The sequence below is a fragment of the Furipterus horrens genome, unplaced genomic scaffold (assembly GCF_987537825.1).
Source record: "Furipterus horrens unplaced genomic scaffold, mFurHor1.1.pri manual_scaffold_7, whole genome shotgun sequence".
NCBI lineage: Eukaryota > Metazoa > Chordata > Mammalia > Chiroptera > Furipteridae > Furipterus > Furipterus horrens.
In genome coordinates, this window is record NW_028327177.1 from 77,101,677 (window position 1) to 77,116,607 (window position 14,931).

Below are 14,931 nucleotides of genomic sequence, written 5' to 3' on the forward strand. Positions count from 1 at the left end.
ATTTTCTTGTCTTGGAAGCTTTTTATTTCTCCTTCAATTTTAAATGATAGCATTGCTGGGTAGAGTAGTCTTAGTTGTAGGTTTTTGTTTTTCAACAATTTGAATATTTTGTACCAATATATTCTGGCTTTAAAAATTTCTGTAGAGAAACCAAACTGACAGAAAGTCTTATGGGGACTCCCTTGTGGGTAACTAATTGGCCTTCTCTTGCTGCTTTTAAGATTCTCTCTTTGTCTTTAACCTTTGCCATTTAAAATATGTGTCTTTGTGTGGGTCTCTTTGTGTTCATCTTGTTTGGGACTTCCTATGCTTCCTGGACTTGTCTATTTCCTTCACCAAGTTAAGGAAATTTTTAGTCATTATTTTCTCAAATAGATTCTCAATACCTTGCTCTTGCTCTTATTCTGAAACCCCTATGATGTGGATATTGTTACACTTGATATTTTCTCAGAGGTCCATTAATCTATTTTAATTTTTAAAAATTATTTTTTCTTTTTACTTTCTAATTGGGTATTTTTCTGCTACATTACCTTCCAGATTACTAATTAAGTCCTCTGCTACATCTAATCTGCTGTTGATTCTTCTAGTGTATTCTTAATTTCAGAATTTGTATTCTTCATTTCTAATTGTTTTTATGGTTTCCATGTCCTTTTATTTAAAAGGTTTTATTTATTTTTAATTTTTAGAGATAGGGGAAGGGAGGAAGAAAGAGAGAGAGAGAAACATCAATGTGTGGTTGCTTCTCGCGCACCCCCAACTGGGGACCTGGCCTGCAACCCAGGTAGGTGCCCTGACTGGGACTTGAACCAGTGACCTACGAAACCCCGACTCAGTCCCCTGAGCCACACCATCCAGGGCTTGTATGTCCTTTTTGATACTGTTGAAGTTCTCACTAAGTTCCTTGAGCATCCTTATAACCATTATTTTGAATTCTGTATCTGGTAGATTGCCTCCATTTTATTTATTTTATTTTTTGGAGATTCCTCTTGTTTTTCATTTGGTGACTGTTTCTTTGTCTCCTCATCTTGGCTGGCTCTCTATGCTTGTTTCTATGTATTAAGTAGAGCTGCAATGATTCCCAATCTTGGCAGGGTGGCCTTAAGTAGTAGGTGTCCTGTGGGTTCCAGTAGCATTGTGTTCTTGATCACCTGAGCTGGGTGCTCCAGGAGTGTCCTTTGTGTGGGTTATATGTGTCCTCCTGTTTTAGTTGAGTGTTGATTGCTTTTGGCACATCTATAAGTGGGGTTGACTCTCAGGCTGGCTGGCTGTGGGAACTGGCCACAACCAGTGTATGAGCATCTGGGAGGGGTGGGAGTGAGGGGCTGGCGCCACAAAGCAGAGTTTTCCTGAGCTGTGTCTGGTGCCTGCTTTGGGTATGACACTTGTATAGCTAATTGTGTCATGCTCTGTTATGTTCTAAAGCCAGCCACTGGGTTTATTGTTTCTGGAGCCTCTTGGGAGGGCCTCCTGTGCCTGTCGTTGTCAGACTCTGCCTGTGACCAGCCTTGGGCTACCTTTTAGGGGTTAAAAAACAATCCACTGTGGGTAGTTGTCTGCTGGACCTGGGTGCACATGGAATGGGCTAAGCTATGTACCAAGGCTGGCTGCCACCAGTACCAAGCCTGGGACAGATCACCTAAAGGCCCAATGCACCCCAAGGCCTGCTGCTGCCCACCAGCTGTGCATTGGGCTTAGCCACTGAAAGAGCCTCAGGTGGTACACAAGTTGCATGAGGCCAATGCACAGGGAGTCACTAGGTAGGGGTGAGTAGTATTTACTAGGCTAATACGGATTCAAACTTGGCACCTGTGCTGGGTTGATATCACTCACCAAAACTCTCAGGGTACACCAAGGCCAGCTGCAACATGCCTGATGCCTGTGGAACCTTTGCAGTGTGGCACGGTCTCAGGGAGTCTTCAGGGTGGAGTCAATAGAGATGATCAGGTTAAAGCAGATTAAGATTTGACTGTGTGGAGGGAGGGCCCAGCACGGGAATGGTCGCACCCATCAGAAGCATGAAAAGACAGTCTTTGCCCTAAAGCCACACTATTCCATGTCTTCCTGTGTATCTCTGGCACATCCTTAAGTTTCCTGGACCTGCTCAAGAGTTTTTTAAGAAAGACTGCCCACAGCCGTGGGCAAGTTGGGTAGGGCAGGGTCTCAGGGAGTCAGTCATCATTGTGGAGCTAGTACAGCTGTCCTGGCCAATGCCATGTGGAGGGAGTACTCAACCCAGGAAAGACGCATCTTTGGAAGGTGCGGGAGAGGGACTTAACACAGGGACATTAGCGGCTGTCCCTCCAGCCCTCTCTCTGGAGCCACACAATTCAGTCTCTGTATGTCTCCAGCACCCTCTGAGCCACCATCTCTCTGCCACTGCCCAGGAGGAGCCCTTCTTCTCAGGCAGATGGCATCTTCACTGACTTTCACAGCCAAATGTTATGTGGGATCCTTTTCCCAACACTGTTGCTCCAGGCTGGGGAGTTCTGAGAGGGAAGAGACCCCTGCTCTTGAAGGGAGACCTCTGCAGCTGAGATATCTCTTCTAATTCTCAGCCACCACTCATGGGTGTGGGACCAGTTGGTTTTTCATCCTCACCCTTTCTACCAGTCTTGATGTGGCTTGTCCTGTAGATCCCTGGTTATAGGACTTCTGTTCAGCTAGTCTGCAGTTGGTTATTTGGGTTAATGTTCTATAATTAATTGTAATTTTGATATAGTTATGGGAGAAGGTAAATGTAGCTGCCACCTACTCCACCATCTTTGAAAAAAGTCAACAATCCCTAACTTTTAATTAGGATATTTAGAAGGTGATCTGGTCTAGAGACACAATACTTGAGGGGGCAACATGGCAAGAATTCATTCCTTTTCATGGCTGGAATGTTACTTAGCCATGAAAAAAAAATGAAATCTTGCTATTTGTGACAACGTGGATAGACCTAGAGGGTATTATACTAAGTGAAATGAGTCAGAAAAAGACAAATAATATATCATTTCACTTATATGTGGAATCTAAAAACTAAACAAATGAACAAAACAAACAGACTGATAGAAAAACAAAACAAAACTGATAGTTGCCAGAGGGGTGGGTGGACGGGCAAAATAATGAAGGGTAAGATTAAGAGGTACAAATTTATAGTTATAACATAAATGAGTCACTGGGATGTAAAGTACAGCAGAAGGGATACAGTCAATAATATCACAATAGCTTTGTACTTTGACGGATGGATATTAGCCTTTTCATGATGATCACTTTGTAAGGTGTATAAATATCAAATCATCATGTTGTACACCTGAGACTAATATAATATTGTGTGTCAACTATACTTTAATTAAAAAGAGTTTTACATTTTAGAATGCAAAAAATAATGATTATTTAGACTGTTTACTTTTAATGTGAATATTAATATGGTAAGATTTAAATCTACCGTCTTGCTCTTTTTTGCTTTGTTACACCTGGTCTTTGTCCCCTTTTCCCTATTTTCATGTCTTCTTTTGGATTGTTTCTTACGATTTCTTTTTATCTCCTTTGTTGGATTATTAGCTATATTTTTTGCTGTATTATTTTAGTGCTTTATATAGAGTTTATAAAACAATCTTTAATTTATCACAGTCTACCTTCAATGGATATTATGCCTTTTCACATATAGTATAAAAACTTAAAATGGCTTATTTTCATTTCTCTCTCCCAAGCTTTGTGCTATTATTGTCACACATTTTTCTTTTATTTATGTTATAAACTCCATACTACATTGTTATTATTTTTATTTAAACCAGTCCATTGTGGTATTTTAAAGAGATCATTGTAAATATAAGAAAAAATTCTCATATTTTTACCCATGTGATTACCATTTCCAATACTCTTTATATTTCTTTCTGTAGATCTTAATTCCTTCTACTATCATTTTCTTTCTTCATGAAGAACTTCATGTGACATTTCTTGTTCTGTGGGTCTGCCAATGATGGATACGTTCAGCTTTGCATGTCTGAAAGTGCCTTTATTCTTTTTTGTTGTTTTTGTATCACTTTTGTTTTTATAATCTTCATCCAAGGATATGTTTATTGATTTTAGAAAGAAAGGGAAACATCAATGTAAGAGAGAAACATTGATTAGTTGCTTCCCATACACACCCTGACTGGGGATCAAACCTACAACCTAGGTATGTGTTCTGACCAGGAATAGAACCTACAACCATTTGGTGCATGGGATGACACTTCAACCAAATGAGCCACACAGCCAGGGTCTTGTTTTGTTTTATTGGTTTTCTCTATTGTTTGTCTGTTTTAAGTTCTATTTATTTATACTTTTATCTTTATTTTCCCTTCCTTTTTCTTGCTTTGGGTTTATTTTGGTCTTATCTTTCTAATTTATTAATATAGGATTTAGATTACTGATTTGAAACCTTTCTTCTTTTCTAATGTAAGCATTTAGTGCTAAAAATTTCTCAGTAATGTGTTTGCTGCATCTGATATATTTTAATAGGTTGTATTTTCATTTTTATTGTTTCATGTGTATTAATATTTTCCTTGAGATTTCTCTTTAGCCTATAGATTATTTACATGTATACTGCTCATGTAAATGATCCATAATTTTCCTGTTGTCTCTCTTGTTATTGGTTTCTTTAAATTTGTTAAGGTTTGTTTTATGTCCAAGATGTAATCTATATTGGTGAATGTTCCAGAAGCATTTGAAAAAAATGTATGTTCTGCTAAAGTGCTATATATATCAGTTACATGGTATTGGCATATTTTGTTGTTCATTTCTTTTTTTTTTTTTAATGTGTTTTATTGATTACAGTGTTACATTTGTTCCAGTTTCCCTTCCCTCTGCTCCCCTCCACCCGGTGGCCCCCCTCCCTCCCCTTGTCTCCCCCTTTTAGTCCATGTCCATTGGTTGTACATATAGTTCTTCTCAACCTCTCTCTGTCTATTCCATTCCCTCCTACGATGTTTCTTAATTCCTATACCATCCCCCTCCCTCTTCCCCTTCCCTGCTGACCTCCCCCCCAATATGCTCCCCGTACCTATAGTTCTTTTTCCACTCTCGTTGCCTATTTAGTTTGCCTTTGCTTCAATTCTCTAGCTTCTGTTCTTGTTTCTTGTGATGCAGTTTCCATTTTAGTGTTCACAGTTTTGATCCTCCTTTTTCTAAACCAGTCCCTTTAACATCTCATATAACAGTGGTTTGGATCTAATGAACTCTTTCAGTTTTATTTTGTCCTGGAAACACTTTCTCTGCCCTTCTATTCTGAATGACAGCTTCGCTGGATAAAGTTCGTGGCTGTAGGTTTTGGATTTTCATTGCTTTGAATATTTCTTGCCAGTCCCTTCTTGCCTGCAGGGTCTCCCTTGAGAAGTCAGCTGATAGTCTAATTGGGACCCCTTTGTACATGATTCTTTTCTTCTCTCTTGCTGCTTTTAAGATTCTCTCTTTATCTTTAACTTTTGACATTTTGATTATAATGTGTCTTGGAGTGGTTCTCCCTGGGTCCAGTTGTTTTGGAACTCTCTGTGCTTTCTGGACCTGTAAGTCTATTTCCTTCCCCAAGTTTGGGAAGTTCTGCTTTATTATATTTTCACTTAATTTTTCAATTTCTAGTTCTTCTTCTTTGCCCTCTGGCAATCCTATAATCCGTATATTCGATCTCTTATAGCTGTCCCAGAGGTTTCTGATCCTCTCATCCTTGCTTCCTGTTTCCTCTCTCTGCACTGGTTGACTGTTCCTTCTCTATGTTCTGGTTTGTTGATTTGAACTCTGGATTTTATTTCCTCACCATCTGTCTCGTATGAGGTTTTGTTCCTTTCAGTATGAGTGTTTTTCAATTCTTTCTCATCTTTTTCCAGATCTTTTGTTAATTCTGTAAGCCACCTGATAACAATGGCCCTGAACTGAGCCTCTGACAGGTTTCTTATTTGTTCATCTGTCAGGTTCTTCATCTGTTGCCTGGTGAGCTGCGCCATCGGGATTTCTATAGTTGTCTGCCTCATTTTGACAGATGCGTTTTGCTTTCTTGGGCCGGCTATAGGGGGCAGTGCCTGTGTACTCGTCACGACCCAGCGACCGGCGGCGATCCGCAACCTTTTTCACTGCACTGTGGCCCTTTGTCGTCACAACCCAGTGACCGGCGGTGGTCCAGCAACCTTTCTCGTCGCGCTGTGGCACTTTGTGTGGGGGCGGAGGTCCAAGATGGATTCCTGCCGTTATTCTGCTAGGAGACCGGGATCCATCCTCCCGCCCTCAGAGCCTCACTGTTCGGGGTGATGTGGTGGTTGCTTTTCCAAGCGTTGGGGTCGCAAGCTGCCGGGGTTAGACTGCAGCTGAGACTGCTCTCCCTGCCGCTGTCCCTGGTGCTACTGCAAACAGCTCCGCCCCCTTTCACTCTTCTTACCTGCCCAAAGGGCGCTGCTAGTTTATAACTTTGTACGTTGAGCTTCCGTGTAGTTTTATTTTCTGGAATTTCTAGTTATCTTTTGTTTTGAAGTAGTTGTATTCCTCTCTAGTTGTAGAGGGAGACCGAGCGTGTCCGTCTAAGCCTCCATCTTGGCCGGAAGTGCTTGTTGTTCATTTCTTCTGTACGCTTGCTGATCTTTTGTCTAGTAATCCTATCAGTTGCTGAGAATGAGATATTGAAGTTCCCAATTATAATTGTGGATTGCCTATCTCCCTTTCACTCTATAAGGAGTTGCTTTGGTATATCTTGAGACTTTGTTGTTTATTGCGCACATATTTGGGTCCATTATGTCTTCTGGTTGGTTGATCTTTCATCATTATGTAATGTCCTTCCTTATCTCTAGTAAACTTTGCTCTGAAGTCTACTTTATCTGATATTAATATAGCTACTCTTAGTTTTTTAGATTATTGTTTACATGATATTTCTTTCCATATGTCTTATTTCAACCTACCGATGTTGTTGTATTTGAAGTGAGTTTTTTGTAGAGAGCATATTGTTGGACCATGGGGTTTATTGATCTTGTCATTGCTTTTTTTTTTAATCCAGTCTGCTTGATGAAGGTAGAAGCCTAAGCTCCTCACTTGGCCTTGCTGGCTTGGGTAGAGGTGAGATCACAGTTTATTCCATGGTATTTGGCTGGTATAGAGAAGTTATTGTCTGAAAGTTTTCTGTCTTGGTAGGCTGCTGCTTTTCTTTTTCTTTGGCTAGAGAAAACAGAACTTTCATGGCCTTTTTTTTCCTGCCTCTGCTGAATGGCATTTCAAGTTGTCAACTTTTCCAGCTCTAAACCTGGGATATATAGGACAAAAAGGGAAATCCACGGAACTCATTACCATGTCATTTTTTGGGTTCCAAGGTTTCTAGCTGGTATGGCACCTTCCTGTTACCTTTAAGTCATCTTACGTTTGTTCTATATATAATGTTCAGAGTTTGTTGTTGTTGTTTTGCTGTTTTACTGTACTTAGTGGGAAAAATTAGGAAAAGTATCTCTACTCCCTCTTTCTTGAAGCAGAATTGTTCTCCATTGTTTCTGAAAAGACATTTCACTGGGTATAGAATTCAAGGTTTCAAGGTTGACAGGTTTTGTTTTTGTTTTTGTTTTCTTTTGGGACTTTAAAAAGATTGCTCCAATATCTTCTGGCTTGTATTATTCCTGTGAAAAGTCACCTCTCATTCTTATTTTTGTTTCTCTCTTCATAAAGTGTCTTTTTTTTTTGTATTGAGCAATTTGATTATGCTCTGCATCAGTGTGATTTTCTTCTTTTTTTGTGTGTGTGTGTGTGTGTATTTGAAGTTCATTGAGAGTCTTGGATCTATGAATTTATATCTCATAAATAGACCCTCTCCAAAAACAGATGACTCAACCAGACTATGGCAAATGCTAAACTGTTGTGAATTTGTAGTTGAACGCTGATGTTGACTTAATATATGTATATGTGTGTGTGTGTATATATATATATATATATATATATATGCTTTGTACACCAGATTCACCAGCACCTTTTCCAGTGTTCTGTTTTGAACTTTGGGGAACATAATTTGAATATGTCCCTAAGTCAAAGGCCCACTTCATTTTTTAGATAATATAGAGATGTCCTCACAGAGAAGAAACTTGTCCTCAGAAGAGAATTTGCAAATGGTAGGAGCCAGACAACCTTGGGTTTGGACTCTATACCTCTTTCTGTGTAATTGTGGGAATGTTATTTAACCATTTTCAGACTTTAATGTATAAAATTGGGATGATAATCATACCTACCTCATAAATTTGACATGTGGAGTAGTGAGATAACTAACTGCGGAACATTGTTAAACACTAATGAAATGGTAACTATTACTACTGTTCATTTTATTTTTTTAATAACCTTTTTTTAGAACAGTTTTAGGTCATAGAAAAATTGAGCTAAAGGTACAGAGATTTCCTTTTTACTCCCTGTCCTCACACATGCACAGTTTCTGCTATTATCAATATCCCCCATCAGAGTGGTACATATGTTACAATCAATGAACCTGCATTGACATATCATTATCACCCAAAGTCCATAGTTTATTACATGAGGTTCATTCTTGCGGTTGTACATTCTGTGGGTTTGGGCAAATATATATCCACAATTACAGTATCCTACAGAATAGTTTCATTTCCCTAAAAATCCTCTTTGCTCAGTCTATCTCTCCCTACCCCATAACCTCTGGTAGCCACTGATCCTTTCACTGTCTCCATAGTTTTGCCTTTTCTAGAGTGTTTTTGGAATAAAGGATACATTTCCACAATGTATCCTTTTCATATTGGCTTCTTTCATTTGAGTGATTTGCATTTAAGCTTCTTTTATGTCTTTTCATGGCTTCATAGCTCATTTCTTTTTATCGCTGAATAATATTCCATTGCTGGATGTACTGCAGTTTATTCATTCATATACTGAAGGACATCTTATTTGCTTCCAAGTTTTGTCAGTTATGAAAAAGCTGCTATAAACATTCGTATGGAGGTTTTTGTGTGAACATGTTTCAACTTCTTTGGGTAAATAGCAAAGGCACAATTGCTAGATCTCATGGTAAGACTATGTTTAGTTTTGTAAGAAACTGCCAACTTGTCTTCCTAAGTAGTTGAACTATTTTGCATTCCCACCAGTAGTGAGTGAGAGTTCTTGTTGCTCCACATCCTCACCAGTATTTGGTGTTGTCAGTGTTTTGGATTTTGACCATTTTAATCGCTGTATAGTGGTATCATATTATTGCTTTAACTTGCAATTCTGTGATGCCATGGGATGTAGAATATCTTTTCATATGCTTGCTTACCATCTCTTTATTTTCTTTGGTAAAGTGCCTGTTCAGGGCTTTTGCCCACTTTGAAATCAACGTTTTCATTTTTTAATATTTATTTTAATAGTTTTTAAAAAATATTGTGGAACTGTTGGCATTTTCATTTGACTCATTATTATCTTATGTGTTAGATAAAAGGTTTCATTGAAGCCTCAGAATTCTAGGCTGCAGAACATAAATTATTTTCTTTGAAGGTGGGTAGAGAACTTACCTTCACCAGAAAAAGAAAAACGTTTACCCTAGGATTACCTTGAGCCAAAAATATTTTAGGTTGCCTCCTGGGTATAAGAGTCCTCCAAGCTATAAATTCCACCCCATGAAATTAGCTTATGCCATATTTTTCTTAAAGATTGCCTTTTTAAGTAGTGGGAAAAACCACTTCAATAGAACATTGCTTTTCTTCTATGTTGTCCTTGGAAATCTGTGGGTTACCAAGTAATGGTGACAATACACCTGATAGCAAGTCACCACAACTTCCTGAGAACTGTTCTGGCCTAGGTCGTCCTGTAAAAAATGGTCACTAATATCATTGAAGAAAAATAGGTCCCAGGAGGTGTTATATTTTCTGATTTTCATTCTCCTACCCCTTCACTATGCATCAGTAGATTTATATCATGGGACTAATTTTCATTTTGTGTCTTTATGTACCAATTCTTTTGCAATTCATTTTAATTCTTCCTTTTATGAGAGTGAGGCTTGGTGACTATGTATTCCTATATAAAATACAGGAAATTATTGTTTTTAATGCAGATCTGAAATAAATATAATGGATTTCAGCTACAAAAATTTCTCCTGATTATGTAGATGAAAAACATCATTCCTCATATAATTTGAAAACATCCTGTCTCCATGACAACTTGTGCTTACCACCTTGCCTGGTAAAAGAAATGGTTGAATTCCTTCTATGATAAAACATTTAACCAAATACTAGGGTTTCAGTAAAATTTCAATAATTTAATTATAGTTTGGGGCTAAGTCTCTTCTTAACATGGCTGCTTTTGAAGGAAAGAAACCTAAAGACCATTTTGGGGGTAACTTCACCTTCAAAATAAATGGAGAAGATTCACAGGCCAAATGCTAATAAGCATAGGAAATGAAGCTATTTTTGCCGGTTGTAATCATTTTCTGATATTTTCCAGCTGAATTAAATCAACAGAGGTGACATAACAACATATTAAAATGCTATTTGATTTGACAAAGAATGATTCAGTTATTCATTTCCACCTGGACATTATAATCATTAGGCTTGTTTCCTCACTACTAATCTTGCCTTTATTGGGTGGTTTGTGCCCACTTTCTCCGAATTTTGATTCCTGCAAGAAGTATAGCTTTATTAACAGTTTTTCTTCAGAATAAAATATAGGACATTATTTGCATCATTAACTATGCTTTTGCATAATATGAAAAAATTATACTGTATTTTGTTGACAAGGTTGTATTTCATGTAATATAAAAATTTTAGTACAGTACGACAAGAAAACATGACCTTTAGGCATTTTAGGAATGATAGAGAATCTACTCAAAGTTAGGATAATTCAGAGTTCAGTTCTAAGGGATCTGGAAGTTTTTGAAAGGACAAAGATGATTCTTAGCTATCTCTAAGGTCATCATCAATGACAGTAAACATTGACACAGAACCCGTGTGCAAAGTGACCTGTGGGTACCATGTTTATCATCATCCCCATTAGAGACCACATTTTGTAACAAACCAAGTATGATCAATAGGTGCATGCTTTTCACTTCCTGGAAAAAAATACTGTGTTACCATAGAAACTAAGAAACTTATAAAGAAATATAAGTTACATAACAGGCAAGTTAACATTATGTGCATTATATGTAACAAGTGAAAATGAACAGGAAATGGAGTTAAAAACTGATAGCATCATTCTGTATTGGGAGTATGCAATTCCTGCTAGTAGTAAAAGGAAAGAGATTCAGTAACTGCTAAGGTTTCCTTGGCCTAAAATGATATTTGAAAGTATCTTCATGATCCTAATGTAGCACTTAGTATAGCAATACAGTTCTAAAAATTTTATGTAATTACAATTTTTTGAAAACAAATAATGTCTCCATTTCAAAAATTGCTTTATTTTCCTTTTATAACTGCCCATCAATTGATAATGGCTTCTCAAGTTTTAGAGTACTCAACCCTTAAGAAGTAAAATGACATAATGACTCAATGTACATTTTAATAATGAATGTTTTAATCATAGAAGGATTCATTATTCTGATACTTATTGAGTATCCACTGCATGAAGTGTCTTTGTGATATTCTGTAAGGACTGCAAGGTGAGTTCCTCACCCCCCCCAGGGAGCTGAGGCTGATGTGGGAAATGCGTTCAGGAGGTTATTTTGTACAGAACTTACCACCTCCTGGTATTTTGCTTTGTAAGTTGATATTTTCTGTATCAGAATTGCTTATGGCACTGTATTTTATTGGTGTGATTATTTATATGAGGTGATTATTTAAGCTTAGAAAGCACAATGCCCTTCCTCAGAGAGCTGGCTTGCAAAATGTTCCCCTAAATGATATCTAAATGGTAACTGAAGGCTCAAAACAAAATCTTACCTCTAAAGCAGCTTTTTAGTTGTAAAGAGATAACCAGCGCAATGCTGACTTACCACTATGCAAGCCCTTGTCAGCTACCAGTGGGTAAGGAGGGCCCCACAATGGATGCAGAAAACCAAGTGGAATAGGCAGTGCTCTGTGGACATGCCAGGACTGAGGGAGGGTTTTTCGGAGACTTGGTGAGCAAATCCTGATAGGAAACAGCAACTCATACTGTGTAACATCTTATGGTATATGCAGGGCTTCCCCTCCATACAGCCCTATCAAGCAGGTATCATTAGCACTCATTCTTCAATTAAGAAAAAAGGAGACTCAAAGATGTTGAATGATCTGTCCCAAGTCACATAGCTGTTAAGTGTGGACTCAGGCACACATTTTGGACTTTATTTTGCTCACATTGCCTCTCTGCTGTCCATCTTTTCTTCTCCTTTAACAACTGCTGAAGACCAAATTGAGGCCTACTGCCTTTCCTGTTCAGCTCCACCTTCTGATCTGAGCGGTTCTCATATCTCTGGTTGAATGGCCTGGGGGAGCATTAATAAGGAGCCAGTGGTTTACAGAATATATTATTGCAGGGCTGCATATTGTAGAGGAAAATCTTGGTGACAATCTAAATGCCCAATGCTAGGAATTGGTTATATGAATCATTGGTCCTACAATCACTAAACAGTCCTGTGCAACCACAACAAAATTCCCTTCATCTGAATTCTTAGATTGGTCACGAGCCAATGTTTCTGAAACCATCTCTTTTTAACCAAGGAAAAGCATGGTTATTTTTCAAAATTCCCTTTGATAGGGCAAGAGGCTCCTCAGGAAAATAGTTTGGGCACCTGCTTAGCCATTTCTCTGGAGCTCTGGATCTCCTGCCCTCTTCAAAGTTGTGTTTGGTGACTGATCTCTGATAGAACTTGATCTGGCCCTTGAAGGATTGTTGGAGAATTTTGATGGGCAGAGAAGAAAAGAAGGGTCTCAGAAAAAATGCATGGACATGTGAGTGCACAGTGTATTTACTGAGTGGGAATTAGATGGATCACTGATTCCATAAAGTTGAATCTCCAGGATCTGGGGAAACAGTGGTGGAGGAGAGGGTCACAGAACAGCCCTCAGGAGTTCACATCATTGCAGAGCTGAAGACGCACCAAGAGGGAAAGGATGCATATATATATATATATATATATACACACGATGGTGTAGCTTCTTAAGAGTCTATCTGCACCTCCGAGAATGGCTGTGCAGTCCGACTCAGGAGTGACACGGTATCTGTCTCCTCCCGTGTTGAATTGACATCTTGCGATGTCGCTGGAGTGTCCTCTCCAGTGAAGCTGAAGCTACAGAGCCTGGGCAGGGTGATATGGAAGGTCTGCTGTTGCCCATGCAGCAGACCCCCCCTCTCTTCGCAGCTGAAGGGTCCAAGGGAAAGACGGAGTCAATACAGCTTGGCTTCAGGTGCGCCGCAGGAGTTGCCGGTGTTGACTACAACGTCAAACCGCCTTAGGGACTCCGGCTCCAGATTTTCTGTCGGGGTTTACTCCCTTAGCCTTTCCCCTGAAGAGGTATGCCGCAAGGCAGCGGAGGTTTTTTGGAGTCAGAGTTTTCCTTCTCTGATGTGCCCTGACTGGAAGATCGAACCAGTGACACTTAGCTCGCAGGCCGATGCTCAATCCACTGAGCCAAACCAGCCAGGGGAAATATAAATATATATACACATACACACACACACACATACATATGTATGTACTTACAAATACATATACTTAATATATGTATATATTTCCAAGTATATGTAAATATTGGTAAATAAACATATGTAACCAAATATACTGTATAAGGAAATGTACTTGCAAATGCATTTAGACAGGCGGATTATGTGGGGAAGAATTCAAATGCTAGACTGAAGATTTCAGAACTCAGCCTATGAGAGACAGTAGGCCATTTTGGGGCTTTTGAGCAAAGAAGTAACAGATAAAAAGTGCATTTTAGGAAAATTAATCTGTCATCCATGAAAAGGACAAACTGGTAGAGAAAGATTAGAAACTGTGAGATGAATTCAGACTATTGCTTTCAATCAATAGCTATTGTAAAACCAGTTCATCTTCTTAACAAATTTTGGTGGATGCCATCCATGTGGCAGGCCATGTGCTAGGCACCATGGCAGAGAGGTTCACAAGAGGGGCCCAGTCCTTTGAGACAGGCAGTGGATCAGTATAGCTTGTGATGAGTACTATGAAGGAAACATTCAGGGAGAGGAGGATCTACTTTGGGACTGGAGGATGAGGAAGGTCTCCTAGGAGGCTGACTGGGAGAAGAGATCAGCCATGCAGAGCAGAGGGATTGGAGGTTTAAGAGAGGGAATAGCATGTGCAGATGCCTCAAGGCTGCGGAGAAGCTTTGAGGAAAGGGGAGGAGCACAGCCATATGGTTGGAAAGGCAGGAAGGATCCAGAAGATGCCAATCCCAGCTTTGTCCTTAGAGCAGCAGGAAGCCAGCAAAGCACTTTAGGCACAATCAGATCAAGTCACTGTTTGAGGACAGTTGCTCAGGCAGCTTGTTTTCTACAGTGAATTGGAGGAGCAAGGGCTAAAAGCAGGAAGACCAGTGAGAAGGGTGTTGTGTTTGGCTGGAACTCAGGAAGTGAGGACTGGGACTGGGTGGAACCACTGAGAAAAAGAAGGAAGACCAGTGCAAGGGATGCAGAGAGAACAAGGAGTCTGGCAGACTGGTGGATTTCGATGTGGAGGGTGGACAACCGAATCTCAGTGTCACATTTTACAGGCTTGGTGACTGGCACTACCTTAGTCTCCTCACTACAAATGCTTAACAAACATCTCCTTTGCCCTTTTTCCTTCCACTTGCCACTCTGAACCAAACCTTTAGGGGTCTTTTCGATTTAGATGAGTACCATTGGTTGAGCTTTTCCTATAAGTAACATTTGTTGAGCTTGCAATGTGCATTAGACATATCTTCTTGCACATGCCTCAAAGCAGTTCTTTCAGGTAGCTCTTGTCATTTTCTCCATGCTTCAGATGAGGAATCTGGAGGTTAGCAAGGTCAGAAACTTCCTGAAGTCACACAACTTACCCCTGGCAGGATCTTT